The sequence below is a fragment of the Neofelis nebulosa genome, chromosome 2 (assembly GCF_028018385.1).
Source record: "Neofelis nebulosa isolate mNeoNeb1 chromosome 2, mNeoNeb1.pri, whole genome shotgun sequence".
Lineage (NCBI taxonomy): Eukaryota > Metazoa > Chordata > Mammalia > Carnivora > Felidae > Neofelis > Neofelis nebulosa.
In genome coordinates, this window is record NC_080783.1 from 153,283,177 (window position 1) to 153,301,660 (window position 18,484).

General features: G+C 37.0%; 2 long non-coding RNA genes across 2 annotated transcripts in view; both read right to left on the reverse strand.

Moving 5' to 3' along the window:
- Nucleotides 1-2,053: 2,053 nt before the first annotated feature.
- Nucleotides 2,054-3,406, reverse strand: LOC131504498 (uncharacterized). Its single transcript, XR_009258026.1, has 2 exons — nucleotides 2,856-3,406; nucleotides 2,054-2,440 (listed from the first exon to the last, which is right to left on the reverse strand). It is a non-coding gene; the product is annotated as an uncharacterized LOC131504498 (long non-coding RNA).
- Nucleotides 3,407-7,145: 3,739 nt separating this feature from the next.
- The window catches only part of LOC131504501 (uncharacterized), a 63,633-nt gene continuing 52,294 nt past the window's right edge, over nucleotides 7,146-18,484 (reverse strand). Inside the window, exons 2-3 of the long non-coding RNA XR_009258029.1 lie at nucleotides 16,240-16,321; nucleotides 7,146-7,214 (exon numbers count right to left, since the gene is read on the reverse strand). This is a non-coding gene — a long non-coding RNA (uncharacterized LOC131504501). The remainder of the gene's footprint in view (nucleotides 7,215-16,239; nucleotides 16,322-18,484) is intronic.

Sequence of the window (18,484 nt, forward strand, 5' to 3'; positions counted from 1 at the left end):
AAGTAGTTGTGTTACTTTCCAGTGACTCCAGAATTCAAACCATGTTGTGCTATTCATTAGTACTAGAGTTCTTACAGAATAATCCCTAACATACTGAGGTATTAAAAGAGAGAGAGAGAGAGAGAGAGAGAGAGCGATGTTTCCTGTTGTTGTTTAGGATCTTGTTTATTCAATATTTTCTATCATTTTCCTAACAATCAAAAGAATTTTTTTATTCTTTTTAAATCAGATTACATACCAGCTGAGATCTCATTCAAGTATAGTATTCCACCCATCCACAATTCTTAAAATTGGTAACAACTCTGGGGCGCCTGGGTGGCTCAGTCAGTTGAGCGTCCGACTTCAGCTCAGGTCACCATCTCATGGTCCGTGAGTTCGAGCCCCGCGCCAGGCTCTGGGCTGACAGCTCGGAGCCTGGAGCCTGCTTCCGGTTCTGTGTCTCCCTCTCTCTCTGCCCCTCCCCCGTTCATGCTCTGTCTCTCTCTGTCTCAAAAATAAATAAACGTTAAAAAAAAATTTTTTTTTTAAATTGGTAACAACTCAATTCTTCATATAAAATTGAGATTACTATTCCACTGACCAGACTACGAGATAAAAAACATATTTTTCTTTTCTTTTTAAGTTTTTACTTATTTTTGAGACAGAGAGAGACAGAGCATGAGCAGGGAAGGGGCAGAGAGAGAGGGAGACCCAGAATCTGAAGCAGGCTCCAGGCTCTGAGCTGTCAGCACAGAGCCTGACGTGGTGCTTGAACTCACAGACCGTGAGATCATGACCAGAGCCGAAGTCGGACGCTTAACTGACTGAGCCACCCAAGTGCCCCTAAAAAAACATATTCTTAATATGAAATGACTTCTAAGCAAATCTAATCAGAAACAAGAATAAAGTCAACCTAGATAATTAGCATGACTTTTCACTACAACAGTAAAGGATGGCTCTTTCAGAACTCCGCCATGGCTTGGATAATCTCACCAATCTATTTTTGTTGTTGTTGTTGCTGTTGCTGTGCCAATTAAACATCAGACATCAAGACTTAATCCAACAGTATTTTAGCCCTATTGATCACTTTTTCCTTTAAATTATCTTCAGTGCCAGGGCCCCTGGGTGTCTCAGTCAGTTGAGCATCCGACTTCAGCTCAGGTCAAGATCTTGCAGTTTGTGAGTTCGAGCCCCACATCAGGCTCTGTGCTGACAGCTCAGAGCCTGGAGCCTGTTTCAGATTCTGTGTCTCCCTCTCTCTCTCTCTGCCCCTTCCCTGCTCATGCTCTGTCTCTGTCTCTCAAAATGAATAAACGTTTAAAAAAATTAAAAAAAAATTATCCTCAGTGCCTTTGCCACAACCTACGCATTTTCTTTTTTTTTTTTTTTAATATGGAATTTATTGTCAGGTTGGTTTCCATACAACACCCAGTGCTCATCCCAAAAGGTGCCCTCCTCAATACCCATCACCCAACCTCCCCTCCCTCCCACCCTCCATCAACCCTCAGTTTGTTCTCAGTTTTAAGAGTCTCTTATGCTTTGGCTCTCTCCCTCTCCAACCTTTTTTTTTTTTTCCTTCCCCTCCTTCATGGTCTTCCTGTTGGTGGGAACGCAAACTGGTGCAGCCACTCTGGAAAACAGTGTGGAGGTTCCTCAAAAACTTAAAAAAAGATCTACCCTATGACCCAGAAACAGCGCTGCTAGGAATTTACCCAAGGGATACAGGAGTGCTGATGCAAAGGGGCACTTGTACCGCATTTTCTAAAATTATACTAAGAAGTAGAATTGGGGCACCTTGTTGGCTCAGTTGGTTAAGCGTCCATCTCTTGATTTTGGCTCAGGTCATGATCTCATGGTTCGTGGAGACTGCTTGAAATTCTCTCTCTATCTCTCTCTCTCTCTCTCTCAATCTCTCTCTCTCTGCCCCTGCCCCATTCTTTTTCATTGCTAATGGTGCATGTGTGTGTGTTCTCTCTCTCTCAAAATAAGTAAGTATTTTTTAAAGAAAGAAAACTTAAAAAAAGTAGAATTGTTTCTATTTCATTTATTCTTAAGGACAAAACCAAAACAACTATAATTTTATAAAACACAAATTTTATTTTACTATATTAGCAACTACATGAAATTAGTTTGATTTTTTTCCCACTTAATTGACCATAGGCATTGATACTAAGGAGGAAAAAAGGTGTGATTAGTCAAATACCTTTTCTGTATATCCTTAATAGTCTCTCATGTAAATTAATACTGATGCAAGTTAATATCTTAATTCTAAAAAGTTTAATTAAAACAACTTTGCCTGATTCCAGATCTAAACGTATCTCCCTGAATCATTTTTCAGTTCCTTTTGTAATATCCATCTTAAACAGAAATCCTAGTTTATTCTGGCTCTGATTCAATCTTCCAAAACTTCCTCTCTGTTTACTTGGGTCTTTTGGAAGAGTTCCAAGTTTGTCTCTTGTCTCTGAAAAAAGATGAATGAAATTGAAATTACATTTACTGTTCTTTTGACTCTCATGTTTGTGCTCAAAGACAGAGCTAATTTCTCTGACAATTTTCATAAAGAAAAATGGCCAAATTCATTTATTTTAGCACTCACTAAAATGGGGTTTATTCACAGCTCATATAACCTTACTCCCATTCTTTTATTAAACAATAAAATCCTTATTAAAGAATAGATTATTGTTTTCCCAGGTATTGCTATAAAAAGCTTTATACAATCCCAAGTATTCTCAAGTAATCTAAAAGTTAAACTCCTTTTAGAGCTGAAGAAACTGAAGTCTGGAACAGTTAAGAGACTCCTCCAAGGTCACAAGGCTAATTTGTGGCCACCCTGAGCCTAGAAACCCAGCCTGGTACCAGTTCTGATCTCAACTTACTCCTGTGATTGCCTGTAACTTCTCAGGCTATTGAACTGCTGATTTGATCTTCAAAGTTTTTATGGAATGTTGAAAAGTCAACTATTTGTCTCATTCTTTCCATTATTGTGCACTGTTATCTTGATCTTTCTCAAAAGGGAAATAAGAATATATAAACATCAAAAATCATTATTTGCCGTAAATATAGAGAAAACTACAAACCATATATCTTGAGAAAATATGTAGCAAATAGATGATAGGGTGATAAGCACTGTACAAGTAGATGACAGACCCAAAGATTGATAGATAGAAAATTTTCCCACTATTACATTTTCAATACATAACACTTAACTCCTCAAAGGTTTTTGTGCACACAAACAAAAGAACCCTCAGCTTAAGGGCATCTATGAATTTTTAGTAGTCTGCACAAATATTTCAATTCAGAAATAGAACATGTCAAGTATTGTCCTACAAAGATGTAAAATACTTCAAATTGCTCGAAAGAGGATGTTTCACATAAGACAAAATAAAGTTATTATAATGATTTGCTTATGTCCCATATTTTTTCTGATTATTAGTTTATAAAGGCTTACAAGCACCTGCAAAAGACTGGGAAATAAATACATACCTGGTCTAATGCAACAGCTATGTTTCATACAATTCATGAATGAATCAATGTTTTTGTAAATCATAATCTTATTTTAAAATGCATGGCAAGCTTTCTATTTAAAGGGACTCTGCAATAACTCTTACAAAGAATAATTCAAAATAATCACCCTATTTTATCTACAGAACTGCCAAAGAGAGAAACCGACTAGATGTCTGAGGCAAGCCCTCAGAGGCAGCCAGCACTATGACAGAGTGAGCATGCTAAGGGATTTAGTCCCTGCTCAGAAGGTGTGGGCCAGTTGTCAGTCCCAGCCAGAATCCATAATCAACTGGACAGCTTACAAAAATATAACCAGTCCATGCCCCATCCCAAACTAATTAAGTCAAAGCCTCTGTTAGTATTGATAATACTAACAAAAGCAGTGCCACTGGAGTGTAGCTACCACAACTTGAAAAGAAGTGGGTTGAACAGAAAACAGGAAGAGGAGAATCAGAAACAAAATACAAGCCACACTTTCCAGGAGGTCCAGCCTAAAGGGAATAAATGAAATAATCATTGGAAGTAGATTCACAGACAAAAGGTTTTCTTTGGTTAGTGTTTGGTTTCATTTGCCTTTTAAGATGGGAAATAGAATAACACACCCATATGTTAGTGGGTATGAGTCAACAGAAAAGCAGCTTATATCATCAGAGAAGGAAGGGGCAATTGCTGGTGTGCTGGCCCTGAATAAGCAAGAGGAGAATGGGATGCATAACACAAGGGAGGAGGTGAATTTACATTGGAGCAGGACAGTACATCCCTAGGAGCTGGGGAAAGGCAGACTGTGTGCACAAATGCAGGAAGAGGCAGCATTCTGGCAGAGGAAGCTCATAGACATTTCCTCTGGTATCTTTCATTTTCTCAGTGAACAAAGATGTAAGGTCATCAAGTTAGAGTGAGAAATGCAGGTGCAATGTTGCAGATCTAAGGACAGATGTAAACTAATCATGCAACTAGATGGATCATAGGGCTAGAGAAACATCACCCGATTGGTCTGTTGTTGCAGAAAATCAATGCCCTTCAAAAATGGAATGCATGCTTCTCACGTGCTTTGATCTTAGTGAGTTTATACTGGGTCCTAACAACCACCACTTCCTCTCATAAAAGTGTGAAACGACCTTCCTCCAGCTCATTCTATTCCTGCCAGAGATCAATGAAGCTGGCTGCTCTCTAGTTTGCAAAATATTTCTTCCCTTTTTTCAAAACTGAGTGATATTTGCTTATCTCCAGTTTGCTGATTCCTAGTCTCCAGAATTCCTTAACAATTAAATCACTGAAAATTGCTCAGCAATCTCATTTTTGAGCATTCTCAAGATCACTCAGCACAATTCCACTGAATCAGTACATGTGAACTCATTTAAAAATACTGGGATCTTCCACTCTCCACCAGTAACATAATTCAGCACGGTGAGAAATGCTTAACCTAATCTCACTGAGTTCCATTCTATTTTGTCAGCCTGCTCTATTACACATCCAGCAAATTCGCACACCAACTTTGCTCATTTCTGAACTCCCAAATGATCTAACAGTCTACACACACTTGTAAGTACTTCCAAAGATTAATTTAGATGAACATTCTCTTATCAAATGAATGAAAGACCTCAGGTGACTTTTGAACTTCTGGAAACTATAAGCACTTAACAGACAAAGCACCACTTATGCTCAGAAGAAATAACATCATGTTATTCTTTTGTCTAACCATAGTGTCATATCCTTAGTTAAGGCTTCTTCTTTTTGGCTCTGGATTTACTTTACTAAATTCTCAAAAATTCCTCTCATTCCCAGGGCACCTGGGTGGCTCAGTCGGTTAAGCGTCTGACTCTTGGTTTCGGCTCAGGTCATGATCTCACGGTTTGTGAGTTCGAGCCCCATACAGGGCTTTGTGCTGACAGTGTGGAGACTGCTTGGGATTCTCTCTCTCTCTCAGCCCCTCCCTCACTCACTCTATCTCTCAAAAATAAATAAACTTAAAAAAAATTTTTTTTTTAATTCCTCTCATTCCCTGTCACTTTCCCCCTCCAATTTATCTGAATATTGGTCCCAAGCCAACTTTTACTTAGTATCGTTTTGTTGATCTCCTGGTGATATGAAAAGCACATAGTATTTGTTTGCCCTGCAGACCTTGGTTCAAATCCTCCTCCAGGTTATGGATTGATTAGTTGCTTCATCCCTTTGGAGTATAACTGTCCTTAGGTGTAAAATGGCCATAATAAGGTGATTACATGCAATATAAAAAACAGGCTGTCTTTCCAGTGCTTAGAACATACTAAGTGTTCAATAAATACATGTTCTATTCCTTTCTTTCTCTCTCCTGTTCACAAATGGCCCTACTTTTCCAATAAGACTAAGTCCAAAGTAACATTTTTTTCCTCGTAAATGCAAACAATGGTTCCTATCATTTTCCTTCTTGACTAGTTTTCACATTCTACTCAGAGTTCAGAGTGTACTTTACTCATTCATATCATACTCTATTTTTTAGCTATTTTCTATGCTAATATATCATTAGTTCCCAGACAGATATAGATATGAAGATACAGAAATTGATAGAGGTAGGCAGGTATAGGTGGGTGTCTGTTTAGATACAGATATGAATATGGTTATATATATATATATATGATTTTTGTACATGCATGATTTTTTTTATATATAGTTTTACATATATCCACAACTTCGTTTTAGGTACAACAGCTCCGTATAGAAAGCAAGGAAGCAAAGTCTGTGAAGCCAAATAGGTAAGACCTCACGCCCTTACTTAGGAGCTTACTCTCTATATAATTGTGGGGGAAAAAAAAAGAAAGAAAGAAAGAAAGAAAGAAAGAAAGAAAGAAAGAAAGAAAGAAAGAAAGAAAGAAAGAAAGAAGGAAGGAAGGAAGGAAGGAAGGAAGGAAGGAAGGAAGGAAGGAAGGAAGGAAGGAAGGAAGGAAAGAAAGAAAGAAAGAAAGAAAGAAAGAAAGAAAGAAAGAAAGAAAGAAAGAAAGAAAGAAAGAAAGAAAAGAAAGAGAGAGAGAAAGAAAAAAAAGGTTAAATTCTCTAAGCTTCCATTTCTTTGTAAAATAACTTCTTCATTGCCAGGTTGTTGTATTTAAGACAGACAACATTTGTAAAATCCTGGCACATAGTAGGTTCCCATTTAGTTGTTGTCTTTTGTATTATTATTTTCACAAGCCTTATTTTTTTCTGCAGTGCCAGACATTTTTAATAGCAACAATAAATAAATGCCTGCTGAGTTAGATATTGCTATGATTTTATCTTGTTAATAGTAATGAGTAAATTGGCAGAGTTGATGTTTTCAAATTTTAAAAGATGCCATCTTTTGAGTGAGTCTTATAACATCTGTGGTATGGCTGATTATTCAAATGCATAAGATTTTTTTTAACTCACACATCAAATGAAATAGCTATATGATATTATATTGCTCAAGCAGTCCATTTGCAAGCGCATTCAGAGTTTTTTGCCACAGTGTTCCAGCATATAAATGAGTAATAAAGGTAGGGGCTCTTCTACAAATAAAGTTCAGTTTCTAGGACATAGTTCTTTATTTTATCTTTTTTCTCCTTCCTTTTCTCTCTCTCAATCTTAATCTCTTGCTCTCTCTTGCTTGCTCTTCCCATATAATTCTCTGATTTTATGTATATTCACTACTTCTCTTTGAATCAAACTTACCCTGAAAGCCTTTACTACTGACTCTTCTATATTTTCTCCATTTTTCCACATGTCATACAGAGCAGAATCTAATGAAAATTGAATGATTTCTTGTTATTATATCTTCTACTTTTCCTTTTCATGAATAATATTTTTGCTAAAACAAACAAATAGTAGAAATATCTCCAGTTCATGTCACTGAAGGTGACTGCAAAGGAATTTGAAAGCCAGGAAAACAAAACAAACATTATTGGCTTTACAGTTAGAGAAACTAGAAGAATCAAAAGTTGCAGTAGATCAAGAAGAATTGCCCCTAAATTGATTCCTGAAAGTAAATAAGTCTCCTAGCCTTTTTACATGTTGGCAAGTTAACGGGAAGAAATAGGTTTGTTTATTTATTTGAGTGATATTCAACCTAGTAACATTTTAGTGAGTGAGCAAAAGAAACCAAGGAAGAAAATTCCAGTATGCCTTAAAGGAAGTAGTTAATTTTGAAAATGTAGTTTCCCCTCCCCCTCTTCAGAGGAATGTTTATATTCTCAAAATTGATGAAGGATTGTTTTCACATGTACGTCATCTGACTTGCATTCAAATATTTTGGATCAATAAACATGCTTAACATAGAGTTGTCAGAAGTTAGGAGTGCATAGTTGTCACTCCTGGTATTTTTTTTTAATTCAAAACTGGCTGTGATTTTTTCTTTAATGCAACTAAAACAGCACACACACACACACACACACACACACACACACACAAAATCCCAGACTTTGTACAATGGATACATGCCAGAATGCACAATTTTTACCTCTCTGACATTGGGAAAGATATTTGACCTCAATAAGTCTTACTTTTCTCATCAATAAAATGGGAATACTAACATCTACCTTGCAGATTATTGTAAGATTTAAAATATGTATTTCATGAAAAGCACCTGACAGATATTTCTAAGAGAATGGACCATTAGTGCCACATCAAGACTCCCCAGTAGTATTAATTTTTTTCATGTGTGTGTACATGAGTGTTCTGAAAATAAATATTTCTAAGATTTTTGGAAACATTTTAGGAACTATGAAAAGAGAACCATTAAGAGGTGTGCCTTTAATTAAAAAAGTACCATTTGGGGGCGGTTGAGTGGCTCAGTCAGTTAAGCATCTGACTTTGGCTCAGGTCATGATCTCACGGTTTGTGCGTTCAAGGCAGGCTCTGTGCTGACAGCTCAGATCCTGGAGCCTGCTTCGGATTCTATGTCTCCCTCTCTCTCTGCCCCCCCCCCCCTTGTGCTCTGTCTCTCTCTCAAATATAAATAAACATTAAAAAAATTGTTTTAAGGTTACCATTTGGCTGAGCCATGAAAATTCTGATGAAGCACTGACATATACAATGGCAACCCCTAAAATAACAAGTACATGTCTGTTATGTCCAAGCGCTTCATATGCATTGTATCATCAACTCTAGACACCCAGCAAGGTATTAAAAGTTTTTTTTTTTATTAAAAATCTGCAGCTTACACAGATTATGAAATCTAGCTATTGATTAGCATATCTGAACCCAAAGGACTGAGCTCTTGACCACTATGTTGCCAACATCTACTTGGGGTAGGAATAATTAATGCCAAAGAAATACATCAGGTGGGTACAACAAAAGAAAAAGGAGAGTTCTTGTATTAATGTCTAAAGAGAACACTGTAATTTATATCCGTTTCCAGATTTTTTCTATTTATCTTTACAAGTAATCATAAATCCATTCCGGCACACATCTCTTCAACCAAAATTTTCTGCCAAGAACCATGCACTCAGCTCTATGGGACCTCATAACCAATAATATAAATACCAAAGTAAATATTTGATGATGAAAATCGGGCAAGAAGTATAAATTTCAAATATAATCTTTAACATACAACTATTCCTCAAAGTTTCAAATGCCCCACTACAGAGAGATAAAATTCCACAAAGTAAGCTATCACAAAATGAAGGATACCACTAAAATATAGCTGAGTTCAAAGGCTACTCCAAACTCCATAGCCTGTGAAACAAAATGAGATACAATAGTTTAATATGACCAGCATACCCATGATTGAAATAAATTTTCTTTTTAGTAAATCACAAAAGTAACAAATTTAGTTCTACAGAATTAAAGGTAAAAGAAGCTTGAAAGAAATAATCTGTAGACACTTTGTTGCATTCAAATGTATGCAGGGTAGGACCATCTGGGTGGCTCAATCAGTTAAGCATCCAGCTCTTGGTTTTGGCTCAAGTCATGATCTCATGGTTCATGATTCGAGCCCTGCACTGGGCTCTGTGCTAGCAGTGTAAAACCTTCTTGGGATTCTCTCTCTCTCCTTCCCTCTATCTTCTGCCCCTCTGCCCCTTTCTCTCAAAATAAATGAATAAACTTAAAAAAAAAATGTACACAGGGTAAAGCGGTATGCTAGTAAAAGAAGTGAACCTTTTTATTTTGAACAACTCTAAATTTACAAACCATGGACATTTAAGTGACATCCAGATAATATTTGATCCTGTCTAGTTGAGCGTGCAAATCAGTAAGTTGTGCACATAATGGATGATTAGGTGAGCACAATTGGAGTCTGTGTTTGCAATCCAAATTTACATGCTTAATGATCACACTGTATTTCACTGAGGGTGGTTTACACACACATATATAAATTGTAAAATTTTCATGCATATATATTTTTACACTTATGGCTTCTATTTCTGGTACAGACAGTAATCCCCTTGTATATATTTCCTTTGAAGTTAATCTTGTTTTCTGTATTATTATATATGTCATATAAAACCATTAGGCTGTTGGACTATGCATTTATTGTTTGTCAACTTCTTTTTATATCTATGTGCCCTGCTTCGGATCTGGGAGCACTGTAAAATAAGGGAGAAGACAGGTTCTCTGCCTTTTGAACGTGCTTTTTCAATAGTACCTTAAACATCTTAAACATCTAGAACATTCAAACTTAAAATTCAAAAACAAGTTGGGTAAAGTGTAATATGACATATACTTTTTTGTTATAATTCTCACAGAGCTGATCCAGAAATTCACTCTTTGCATATCAATTTGCATTGCGAGGTGTCCCATAGGGATCATTCAACATCAGGTTTATAGAAGAGGAAACTGAGGTTCCGTAACACTATGTGCTTTTCAAAAGCCACTGCTCTGCTACAACTTTCTGATATATCCCACAGGAAATAAAAAGATAATATATCCTGTTTATTCATACAAAAACTTACCAAGCCCTTCACAAGCTTCAACCTGACTTCCCTCGTCTTGGCTGAATACTTGTATATGGATGCCTCTCCTTCACTCAACAAAATGTTTCCCTTTCTTCCTAAACCTATTCCCCTTCTTGACTTCCCCATACCTTCTTGAGTCAATCACCCAGAAATGCTTTTTCCCTTCGATATCCTCAGCTGATCATCAATAAACCTCTTCCTTTCTTCATTTCATTTGTCCCTCTTTTTGTATCATTACTTCCCATCCACCATATCTGGCCCTTTGAACATCACATCAGATTTACTGTAAAAGTAGCCCACTAGTCTTGTTGCCTCTCATCTCTCCCTCTGCAATCTACCACACACCATACCATCAGATCCATTCAAAACCCTGCCTTCATTATGTATTTGCATCTGTCCATTGCCATATATATATATATATATATATATATATATATATAATCATAACAAATAACAAGCATCAAGGGTCTAATATGGTACCAGGCCCTCTGCCAAGTGTGTTGTATCAGTTACCTCATATGAGCTTTACAATAATGGCGGGGGGGGGGGTGTATTCTGGTTAACCCTATTTTACAGATAGAGAAATTTAAGTTTTGAGACATTGATTAATTTTCCCAAGGTCACATCATAAGTGTATCTAGTATTAACACTCAAGAAATGCAATTCTAGAGCTCAAACTATTAACTGGTACCCTAAACATACACAGGAATGTTTCCAGTGAATCTCAGATGGCAGAAGAGAAAACTATTTGGAAATGGCAGGGTATGAAGGGAGGGAAACATGAAAGCCATTTTCAATCCTCCAGAGTTTATATTTCCAAAAGAAGTAACTCAGAGAGTCATGAGTTATTTATTATTATTTTTTAATGTTTATTTTTGAGACAGAGAGAGAGTTATGAGTGGGGAAGGAGCAGAGAGAGAGGGAGACACAGAATCTGAAGCAGGCTCTAGGCTCTAAGCCGTCAGCACAGAGCCTGACATGGGACTCAAACCCAAAAACTGTGAGATCATGACCTGATCTGAAGTCAGATGCTCAACGGACTGAGCCACCCAGGCTCCCCATGAGTTGCTTTCTTTATAAGTGTTTTGTCTTTTCCCTCTGTATTTCCTTTCAGTTAAATAGTCAATGTTTCCAGTATCTGGAGGGGTAGAGGCAGGTTGATGGATTTCCAAAAGAAAAGAACAGCAGTTTGGACTGTGAAAGATTTTACAAATGTTATAACTAATAAATGGAACCACCATGGCACAAAAAGAAAAACAAATCAATTTGTTTTCTCTTCTTCTTTTCTCTTTCCCCAAATCTTTATTTAAATTTCAGTTAGTTAACATACAGTGTAATATTAGTTTCAGGTGTAGAATTTAGCAATTCATAGTTTGTTTTCTCTTCTTCTGTGAAAATATATTCAAATAGAATAATACAGACTTTTAATGGCCTTCCTTCTTGAATATTTTGTATACTACTTTTGGCGACCAATAAAGAAAGGGACACGATTACCTTTAATTACGGACAGAAGGATAGGTGTAAAAAGTGCATTTCAAAATTCTACGTGGAGATATAATTTGTGTCAAAACTAAGGCCCATCATAAAGACTGAAAGGCTTTGGGCAATCTAAAGGAAAAGTAAAAACAGTATATAGAGGTATTTTACACTATATATATATTTGACACCAGTCAAGAAGTTTGAATCCTTTTCATGTAGAGTGTGTGAGACACCAGAATCCTGTCCCTCCATCCTCTCCAGTTTATTCACCAAGACACTGGGAAGCTGGTGATCACTGGCGTCCTGGAGCGCCCCGCACAAATTCTGTCTCTATTTGTTAGGCTTCCTTGATTGTAAGCATCAGAAACCCATTCTGGTTAATCTAGAAAGAGAATTGCTTGGAGCAATCTTGGGGAGCTCAAAAGAGCAAAGAGACTTTGAGTCCAGGTCTAGAGTCAGCCTCACATCCAATCAGCAACCAGTAGCTTTGGGCATGGAGGCTGCACGACAGCTTGACAGTGAACTATGACTGTCTTTTACATTTTTGTAACACTCAGCTCTAGATTCAGAGTACGCCCGCTCCAACAACAACAACAACAACAACAACAACAACAACAACAACAACAACAACAACATATATATCTGCAGAATATATATATATATGCAGAATATACATATACATATGTGCAGAGACCCTTAATCACAGCCCTTGCAGACTAGAGAGAGGTCATTCTTCTGAAAGAAATTAAGGCACTATTCAGAAAGAGAACTGGTTGCAGGATAGCAAACAAACAGAAACAAATGGTAAGCAGATACAAGAGAAATTGTTAATAGAATTTAACAATTTATTAACTATTTAAGAAGTTTATTCTTTCTGAAAAGAACTTAAGATTATTTTCTTTGTGAAAGATAAATCCATGGTATCTATTCATAACAGTTTTTCAAGTATGCATAGAATTGTTAAGAAGAGGCTGACCAGTTAGTTATTCCCCCTACCTCATAAAAGCTGAACAGAGTTCTGCTAAAATGAACCCTGATTCAATTTCAACTAAAATATAAGGAAGATCATCAGGCGAAATTCCATTGTGATAAAGGGGATAACACAAGAGATAATGGGTAAACCTAATCTTTTATCCACCACATTTTTGTTTTGAATATGCAGAATCCAAGACCTTAAAGGTACACTGGAGATTATTTAAGACAAACTCTTCATTTTATATGTTAGGAAACAGAGGTCCAGAGAATTGATTTGCCCATGGTCACAGCTGCTCAGTATCAAAGCCATATCTACTGCTTAGATTTTCTAATTCATAAGAACATCCGCTATTCTGCACTCTGTCCTTGAACCTCATGTGTCCTGGTTGATTTAGACACTCACTACTTAATTTCTTGAATTTACCTTTGACTCTATAATTTTATGACTTGGGAAACTTTATTTCTCCAATATGTAATTTTTAAACTGCAGCATTCATCATATCACGTACAACTGTAAGATGTACCACTAGGAAATCAAACAAATGTTGGCAACCAAATTAGGACACAATGCTTTCTTACTACTTACGGTTTTTATTTCATACTTTGTGAAGGAGTTCTTTCAGACTCATTTACATATGGATTTTTATCATGTATTATCTTGTTCATAGGTTAAAATAAAAATACAAGCAAAATATATTTTAACAGTAGCTTAAAAACTTCTGTACATGTAGAATCCAACTTTCCTGAGGTATAGTTCATCTCAGAGCCATAGATATCATGTTACATGATATCAACCTGTATGCTGTCAGGAGCATTGGTGATGCAGCATTTCTTAAATTGTCCCCAGCCTCTTCTTTCAAGCTGCTAACTCCCATTCTGCGCTCATATTCCTTCCTCTAATAGGCCTGATGGTTTTTGACTAAAATGTCAAGAGGTTGCCAGTGTCCAGCCGTGGCACAGAGAATAACAATTAAGCTTGCACATGCATACCCAGTGACACCTTCCTTACAAGTGCCACTTGGTCAACAGCAATTGTAAAACTCCATTAAGTATAACACACATCCTAATTCAAACTATGTTAAAATGCAAAAACAAACAAACAAACAAAAACAAAAAAGTGCATTGGAACCAAACAAATATAGTAATTTTTTTGTATTTTACCCCTTAAAATGAATATGAGGAAATAGCTTCCATTTCATTATAAAATTTACTAAGCCTTTATGCACAACTACATATCTGCAAATGATGTATCATTATGCGAGTAGAGTAAGCAACTTCTGGTTTTTCTAGCTGACGTTCCTGGGGAGAGTGGACAGGTATTTCTACTGTACTTAATCCCCAGACTGTGTCACAGGAGATGTTGTTACACAAATATCAGCTTCCATTTAATTAGGTCAAATAATAGATTTTCAATGATCTGAAAAATTTAGATTTTTCAAAAATTAAATAATTCTCTACTTCCTTTCTTGGCTCAAAATCTCCTTTTATTGGGCCACAGTAGGCAATTAGCATTTTCTGGGGGAGTAAACTTAGATTATTTGACACACGCACACACACACAAGCCACAATGACAAGAATAGTTCTGCTAGCTTCCTAGAAAGACCACAGCACTGTTGTTCACAGTGTGGTCCATGGAGCAGCAACAGCAACAGCATCATCTGGGAGCTTGTTAGAAATGCAGACCCCAACTCACCCCAAACCTACAGAACCAGAACCTTCACTTTACCAAGAGCCCTAGGGAGACACGTGCACGTTAAAGGTGGAGAAGCACTGGCCTAAAAGATGGGCTGTTCAGTTAAAGCTGCATACACGTTTCCCAGAAACTTGGGTTGCTATAACCATTTTACTGCCACAGCTGACATAAGTAGCTATTAGGCTCCAAGGCATTTCCAGTCTGACTGCTAATTCCTAGCAGAGTTTCAATCTTTAGAGGTGAATAAGGAAAGAAAAGGAAGAAAGGGTTGGGGAAGAGCACAAATCTTTACCAAGGTGACTGAATCTTTAAGTAGTGGAACAGTAAAGAGGTAGAGAGGCTAAGAGCCAGAGGGAAAATGCTCTCAACTCAACCATCCATTCTATTCCACCAATATTATTGAGCACTTTCTACATACCTCACATTTAATCTGTTACCTATCTAAAATTTACTCATCCTCTTACACTTTCTCTTGCTCTCCTCATGAAGTCCGGTATGACTATCAAAACCAAGGGTTCTTTAACAGGAGTTCAGAGATCACCTTTAGGGAGCCTATAAACCTAAGATGATATGTTAACTTGGGGCATGAGCATATGTTGATTTTCATAGGGAAAAATCCCATGCTTTTATCACAATTTCAAAAGGGATCCAATCAGTCAATCAATAGTTAAGAACCACTAGCACTCTGTAATTCTTGTCCACCATCTGTTTTAAAGTCATTGATACAAACTTTTTCAGTTGCAAAAGTCATCTTATTCCATTTGGGAATGGGGCTCATTATGAGGTGACTAACACTCCAACACCAGTTTTGTACTCACATACCTTTTTCCAGAGAAGAACAAAAACAAAAAGACTTGGAAATGGGAAAAGATCATCTCATTTAATTATAAGAAGTCCCTCAGTGAATTATGTGATCATGCTGGCATCTCTTCCCATTGTACCATCCTCCTTTCCTTCATTCTCTACATTTACCATCTTTGATTCTTAAAAAAAAAAAAAAAAAATGTTGCTATTCCTCCCTCAGTATTAGCTCCCCTGTGATCTTCCCAAAGTGTGTCATAGATGTTAAAAGCTATATTGTTCTACGGTTTGTCCTTCCCACTTTATCTCTATTTCAAAATCTCATTCAAGGAAGAGCAAAGAAAAGGTCAGGATTGGCCTTGGCTGGCTATTATAACATGTACCATCTCCTCACCCTTAGCCCAGGGGCCCACAAAAGGAGTAGTATCCTTTAATGCTTTTGAAATCATGAAGAGAAATCAAAGAAACCACTTCCAATCCTATTCTTATAACCAGAAGTCCATTGATCAGTGTCGGTAAAGGATAGCACATTAAGGGGGAATGGCATTTAGAAAGTATGATTTGATCCATACAGCTGAGTGATCACGGCAAGTTCCAATCTCATCTGAGCTGGAGAATAAATCTATACTACTGTCAGCTCTGAAATATCTCATTCATGAAGCACAGGTAAGAAATCACCTCTAGTTGCCATTAATTATCAAACATATTTGAGTTAAGTAACTACTTCACCCAGGCAGTGATCCATGTATAAAGCTGTACAACTGAGAGACAGTATAGCCACAGAAATTCAGTACCATCAGATATCTAACATCAAGGCCTGAACTCTAATTTTTCTAGTAAATGGCTGAGAATTTTGGTCTCAAAAACTGCCTGTCTAGGACTCAGTTTATCTTAAAAAAAAATAATAAATATAGAGTTACATACCTATTAGAATGACCAAAATCTAGAACACTGACAACAGCAAATACTGGTGAAGATGTGGAATAGCAGGAACTCTCATTTGTTGCTGGTGGGAATGCAAAACAGCAGTCACTTTGTAAGACAGTTTGGTGGTTTCTTAAAAAAACAAATCAAGGGGCACCTGGGTGGCTCAGTCGGTTAAGCATCCGACTTCAGCTCAGGTCATGATCTCGTGGTCCGTGAGTTCGAGCCCCGCGTCGGGCTCTGTGCTGACAGCTCAGGGCCTGGAGCCTGTTTCGGATTCTGTGTCTCCCTCTCTCTCTGCTCCTCCCCCGTTCATGCTCTGTCTCTCTCTGTCTCAAAAATAAATAAACGTTAAAAAAAAAAAATCAAATCATACTCTTACAATCCAGCAATCATTCTCCTCAGTATTTACCCAAAGGAGTTTAAAACGTATGTACACACACACACATACATACACACACACACCTGCACACGTATGTTTATAGCGATTTTATTCGTAATTGCCAAAACCTGGAAGCAACCAAGATGTCCTTCAGTGGAGTAACGAATAAATAAACTGTGGTTCATCCAGATAATAATCAGCACTAAAAAAGAAAAAAGCTCTCAAGCCATGAAAAGACATAGAGGAAACTTAAATGCATTTTACTATGTAAAAGCCGCCATTCTGAGAAGGATACATACTATATAATTCTAACTGTATGACATTCTAAAAAAGACAAAACTATGAAGACAATAAGAAGGTCAGTGGTTCCTGGAGGTCAGTGGGAGGGTGGAAGAGTACAGAGGTTTTTTAGGGAAGTGAAAATACTCTGTATGATGCTATAATGAGATACACATGTCGTTATACATTAGCCGAAACCCATAAAGTGTACAAGAGTGAGCCCTAAGGTAAATTGTGGACTTTGGGTGATTATGATATGTCAATGCAGGTGCATCCTTGGTAAAAAATTCTAGTGAGTATGTTGACAACGGGGGTGGTCACGCATGTGTAGGGGCAGGAGATACATGGGAAATTACTGTAACTTTCTCTCAATTTTATTGTAAACCTAAAACTTCTCTAAAAAAATCTGGGTTGTTTGTTTGTTTGTTTTTAAGGAAAGAATTGGGTAAGCTTCTCTCAGAAACAGTTTGCAGTGGAGGTTGAAATCTTGAACTCTGGAATCGGAGAGACTTGAGTTCAAATTCAAATTCTGACACTCACTACCTCCTGACCTTGATCAACTTACTTTAACTAACCCAGGCCTCAGTTTTTTCATCTGTCAAGTAGGGATAATAATTGTTCTGACCTTAAGAGGTACATAAAATATGTGATATAGCTCAATAATATGGTCAGAATTCCAAGAGTACATTTCAATTTCCAATTATTGAAAAATAATTTCACATACTCTGAGAACTACCCTCCTTACATGTATTACTGTGAATATCAACTGAGATAACAGATCAAAGTACTTCAAAAACTATATATTACTGTACAGATATGAGGAAACAGTCACAGTATTTCACTTTTCTTACTTTTAAAAGACCATGGGGCACATGGGTGGCTTTGTCAGTTAAGCATCCGACTCCAGCTCAGGTCATGATCTCATAGTTCATGAGTTCAAGCCCCACATTGGGCTCTGTGCTCACAAGCTCAGAGCCTGGAGCCTTCTTCAGATTCTGTGTCTCCCTCTCTCTCTGCCCCTCCCCCACTCATGCTCTGTCTCTCTCAAAAATAAATAAACATTTTAAAAAATAAAATAAAAAGAGGGGTGCCTGGGTGGCTCAGTCGGTTGAGTGTCCAACTTTGGCTCAGGTCATGATCTCGCAGTTTGTGAGTTTGAGCCCCGTGTCGGGCTCTGTGCTAAAAGCTTGGAGCCTGGAGCCTGCTTCGGATTCTGTGTCTCCCTCTCTCTCTGCCCCTCCCCTGCTCATGCTCTGTCTCTTTCTGTCTCAAAAATAAATAAAACATTAAAAAAAATTTTTAATAAAATAAAAATAAAGGACTAAATAAAAATAATCCCTAAGATGTTTTCATTCTTAATATCAGACTAAGAAATATAAATTTGAATTAAAGAAAAAAAATTCCCTCATTCTAGCAAAATTTGATTTTATGGAAGAAATGAGAGAATGTGTCTCTAAAACCCAATTTCTAAAAATAATTACAAATATTAAAAACCATTGAAAAATTAGAGTGACTATTATAGTTAAATTATGTTGACCAAAAATACTATTAACTGAGATGGAGCTTCTTTTCTATTTTCAATAG